At 44.4% G+C, this 5,526-nt stretch overlaps 1 long non-coding RNA gene across 1 annotated transcript in view; it reads left to right on the top strand.

Annotated features, from left to right (window-relative positions):
- Positions 1–2,703: 2,703 nt before the first annotated feature.
- LOC102480780 (uncharacterized) overlaps positions 2,704–5,526 on the top strand; it is an 8,417-nt gene continuing 5,594 nt past the window's right edge. Inside the window, exon 1 of the long non-coding RNA XR_333984.3 lies at positions 2,704–2,798. This is a non-coding gene — a long non-coding RNA (uncharacterized LOC102480780). The remainder of the gene's footprint in view (positions 2,799–5,526) is intronic.

Below are 5,526 nucleotides of genomic sequence, written 5' to 3'. Positions count from 1 at the left end.
GGAATACCGTAGTCCTTTCATCTGTACCTCATGTGTTTTCTTATGCCTTCCTGTCCCATAGCCTTCCTCTTCCAATTTCTCTTTGTGAATGTAGTTAGAAAGCCTAACTCTGGCTTTCCAGTCTACACTCACATCCCCTTGCTTCTAACTCATTAATTTATCTGGATTCTTGCCATTCACAGGTCATAGAATGATAGACTTGTCTTTAGAGATCATTGGGTTCAGGCTCCTTTACAAATGACACAGGTCCAGAGATGAGAAGAGACTCCAGCAGGGCCAGAGAATTATTAGTGCAGCTGAAGATGGGGCTTAAACCCATGCCTCCTGGCCACATCCCATTTCAGACTCAGAAACAGGTCTCTCTCAGACCCATGATTTCTCATGTCAAGGGATAACAAATACTTCAGTTTCTGGACCAGCCTGTGGTATGGTGGTTAAGGTGGCTAGATTCCCACATAGCCAATTGTGTGGCTCAAGTCATGTACCAGGCAGCTTGAAAAATATGCTGGATGTGTGTGTGTGCCCAAAATCCCAAGAGGAGAATGAAGGAGAAGGGATTGCAGCATGGCCATCCCCCTGGGAAGGAAAGGTCTTAATTTCCTTCTCTTTCTCTCTCTCTCTGGCAAGTGCATGTATGCTATAGCCAAAAAAAAAGAGAAAAAATATTGTTTTTTTGCTATTCGTTTCCATTCCCTCCCCATCCAGGCATAAAGAGAAACAAAAAGGACTGATAGTTTTCTCTGTCCCCATGCTTGGCACCATTTCTGGTGATGTTGATAAAAAGCAGTGACCTTGCTAAACATGCTGAATAATCCACCCATTGAATAGCTAACCTTGGGAAGAAATGAAAATTTGCTATGTGAATCCTCTCCCCACCCCCAAACCACTGTTCTCACTAGGCCCTTTAAGAGCCACTTTAACCCCTTGACAGTGCAGCCTTATGCACTGGGCCTGAAATCCACATCAACTTCCTAATGCAACTGCCCTTCCTTCTGGATACAAAACTTGATATTTGAAATAAAGATTAACTATGAAAATGACATATTCAGAAATATTCTTTCTTTGGGTTGAGGGTGGCAAGAGACCCAGAGCCAAGATTTTCTCAACTGCCTCCCACCCTACACACAGCTCTTGATCATTTCATCTCTTAGAAGTTCTGTTCCCCTTCCATAAGCAAAAGTTGGATGGGAAGGAATATGGGGGAGTTGGGTAGCCCTGGTATAAGACACCCCAGCAGGAAACTATATGCATAAAAAAGTTAGGTCAAGGTGTAGCCTATGAGGTGGAAAGAAATGGGCTACATTTTCTTCCATAGAAGGAAGTAACAACATTAACTTCCACAAAACCTGGGAGTCCAAGGAGGGTTTAGTAGTAAACTGGGAATAGAGAGCGTGGTTGAATTAGGCCATAAAGCACACGCACACCGTCCATCACCCTCAAATACCTATTAATCCACACATTCATACCACCATTTGGTTTGAACTAGAGCCCAACTCTAGTTCCAGCTGCTGGAACTAAAGGGCACAGTTTGCAGGAAGCCCTTGCTTCCTCAGGTGGGGGATTCTTCCATAACAGTCTTATCTGAATTACATTCTGCTCCGTAAGTACTGAAGGGAAGAGCAAAGCCCTTTCCTTATTAAGGGCAACCCTAAAGCAAATAATGAAAACGGGGGGTGGGGGAGCGGCAGGTGGTATGGTGGTTAAGGGTGCTGGACTCCCACATGGTCAATCACGGTTTGAGTCCCAGACCTAGTGGCTTGCTTTCTCAATTTCCCTCTCTCTCACTCTGTCTCTCTCTCATCAAATTAAAATAAACAGGGAACCAGCAGTTGGTGTAATGGCTATGTCACTGGACTCCCACGTAGTCGACCGCGGTTCGCATCCTGGACCTGGTGGCTTAAAACTTACGCGGGGCACGTGTTTGTGTGTGTGCCCAAGATCCCAAGAGGAGAATGGAGAAGGGATTGCGGCGTGACCATCCCCTCTGGGGGGTTATTTATTTCCTTTTATTTATTTATTTATTTTACTATAGGGGGTGTATGCTCACCCGAAAGACAGAGAGAAAGTAAGAAATCAACCTCCTGGGGGGATGGCCACATCGCCATCCCTTCTCTTGGGCTTTTGGGCATGCACACACATGTGCCCGGCGTGAGTTTAAGCCACCAGGTCTGGGACTCATACCGCGGTCAGCTACACAGGAGTCCAGCGGCATAGCCATTACACCAACTGCTGGTCCCCAAATAAAATTATTTAAGAGAAAAAGAGAATGAAAACTGAAGAGGAAAAGCCAAGGACTTTTGTCTAATCCAGAATGGAGTGATAAAATAGATAATAAAGGGAAGGAGTCTTTGAAAAAGATCAAGTTCTTTTTTTTTAAATCTCTTTAATTTGATTTATTCATTCATTTATTTTAATTTGGCCAGAGAGAGACACAGAGAATGAGTGAAAGGGAAAGTGAAAAAGCAAGCCACCAGGTCTGGGACTCGAACTGTGGTTGGCCTTGTGGGAGTGTCTAGTGCCTTAACCACCACACCACCTGCTGGTCCCCCAAAAAAGTTCTAACAGGATTAACACCCCCCCACACACACACACACATCACCTGAATGATGAAAGAATCCAATTACCTGCACCACATTCCTAATAGGAAAACCCTAGCTGGAGAATAATCCAATACCTCAATGCATCATAATGGTCAAGTTGTGATGTCACTCAAACACCCACTCTTCCGTATGTGTTGTAAGTGAAGCCAGATATGCTGCAGCGTAGAGTCAGCATGAGAAGCAGACACCCGAGGAGAGGTAAGTGGGCCTTTGGGGGGAGGGGGGATTCTCACCATGGGTTACTGCCTAAGGTCTCTGGGGCCTTAACCTCTTTCCAGACTTCTCACATCTTGTAGTGTTTGGTGATAGATTTGTCTGCACTTTCCTCCACAAATATCTTCAGTGAAGCTTTTGCTGTCCCAAATCCTCAATACTTGCCATTCTGACTAGTCAGTTCTCCCAACTTTCTCCAGCTTCTTCCAGCTCTATTATTTCTTAGGAGGTGACAGAAAGCTGGGGCAATTTCCCCCTAAATGGATCAGAAACAGCATATCTGGCTAGTCCCAGGGTAGATCAAGGTTTTTGGGTACCACAAGCATACAACTTTTGGAGTCCCTTTTAAGAAAAATACAGAAGTTGGCCTTGTAATGCAGTGGTAAAGGACTGTGCATAGGAACTGGATCCCATATGGCTGGCCACGGTTCAAATCCTGGCCTGGCAGCTTGAAAAACATAACTGGGTACACGTGCATGACTAAAACCCTGATGAGAAGGAGAAATGGAGGAAAAAGGATTATGGCATGACCATGCCCCATTGAGTTTTCTTTCTCTCTCTTTCTCTCTGTCTCACAGCTGCACATGCCCACTAGCAATATTAAAAAGAAAGGAAAGGAAAAACAATAAAGCAAAATTAGTGCAAGTCCGCAGCATGGTGGTTAAGGCAGCTGGACCTCACATAGCCAACAGCATGGTTCAAGTCCAGCAACCTAACCAGGACTCCATCTGCTGATCCCTATGATCATAAAGAGTAAGAAAGGTAATTCAGTCTGCTAGCATGATTGTTTTTATTTTGATAATAATTCACAAAAATTTCACACCTTGTAATTGATAATGTCACATAAATTTTTAGGATTTTTGTCATACTTGGAAAAACCATGTTTCTGGGAATGGCAGGAGGCACAGTGGTTAAGGATGCTGGCCTCCCACATGGCTGACCACAGTTTGATCCTGGACCTGGTGACTTGCTTCCCCCCCCGCACCCCCCCATCAAATTAAAGTAAATAAATAAGTAATGTTAAATAAAATAATTCTTAGAAAAGAAAAGGAAAACCATGTTTCTGTGGCTTAAGATTTTGAAACTTTTTAGAAGAGATTTTTGCAGGGCCCAGCAAATGGCATAGTGGTTAAGGCGCTGGACACTCCAACATGGCCAACCATGGTTCAAGTCCTGGACCTGGTGGCTTGCTTGTGCTCTCTCTCTCTCTTTCTCTAAAAAAAAAATAAAAATGAATGAATGAATAAAATTAAATAAATCATTCTTAAAAAAATTTTTTTGCTACAGGGCATGTAAGCTCACCAAAAAGCAAGAAATCACCCTCCGCCCCTAGGGGAGATGGCCATGCCATAATCCCTTGTCCTCCATCTCTTGGTATTTGGAGAGGGATTTTTTTTTGGGGGGGAGAGGTTTTTGCTATAGGGCGCATGCACTCACCAGACAGACAGAGACAGAGAGACAGAAAGCGAGAAATCACCCCCCAGGGGTATGGCCACACCTCAATCCCTTCTCCTCCATCCTCCTCTCGGGATCTTGGGCATGCACGCACAAGCGCCTGGCATGGGTTTCAAGCCACCGGGTCCAGCACTGGAATCGTGGTCGACCACATGGGAGTCTAGTGCCTTAGCCACAACCTGCTAGCCCCTGGAACACTTCAAAGTTGCAGTGATTAATGACATACACTCTGAATTGATGACATTAGGAGTATTACTGGAAGTGGGGCCAGCAGGTGGTGTAGTGGTTAAGGGTGCTGGACTCCCACATGGCCAACCACAGTTCAAGTTGTGGACCTGGTGGCTTACTTTCTCACTTTGCTGTTTCTCTCTCTCTCTCTCTCTCTCTCTCTCTCTCTCTCTCACTCTGTCCCTTTCTGGTCAAATTAAAATAAAGAGATAAAGTTAAATAAAAAATAATTCTTAAAATAAAGAGTATTGCTGGGAGTAATGTAAATTTCCTACAGTTGCCATACCATGGCTTAAACAACAAAAATTTGTTTTCTTAGTTCTGGTGGCTAGAAATCCTAGATCAAGGTTTCCACAGAGTCGGTTTCATTCTTTTTTTAAAAAGTTATTTTATTTCAGGACCCGCAGTTGACATAATGGCTATGTGGCTGGACTCCCATGTAGTCGACCACGGTTCGAGTCCTGAACCTGGTGGCTTAAATTCACGCCAGGCACATGTGCATGCATGCCCAAGATCCTGAAAGGAGAATGGAGGAGAAGAGACTGTGGCATGGCCATCCTCCCTGGGGGGGGGTGATTTCTTGCTTTCTGTCTCTCTGTCTCTCGCTGTCTTTCTGGCGAACACACACGCCCTGTAGCAAAAACCTCTCCCTTGAAAAAAAAATTATTTTATTTCATTTTGTTTACTATCAGCATTATTATTTGTTTCTATTTGCCGAGAGAGAAAGCCACCACGTCTGGGACTTGAACCATGGCCGGCCATGTGGGAGTCCAGTGCCTTTAACCACCACACAACCTGCTGGCCTCTAGAGTTGGTTTCATTCTGAGGTCTTTCACCTTGGCTTGTAGATACCCATCTTCTCCCAACATAGTCATATAGTCTTTCCTCCATATGCACATGTCTGTGCCCAAATTTCCTCTTGTAAGGACATGAGTCATATTGGATTAGAGTTCACCCTAAAAGATCTCATTTTAACTTAATTACCTCTTTTTGTTTGTTTGCTAAAGGGCACATGCACTCACCAGAGAGG

This window comes from Tupaia chinensis, unplaced genomic scaffold (assembly GCF_000334495.1).
Source record: "Tupaia chinensis unplaced genomic scaffold, TupChi_1.0 Scaffold000126_2, whole genome shotgun sequence".
Classification (NCBI taxonomy): domain Eukaryota; kingdom Metazoa; phylum Chordata; class Mammalia; order Scandentia; family Tupaiidae; genus Tupaia; species Tupaia belangeri.
This window is presented reverse-complemented; position numbering and strand designations above follow the sequence as displayed.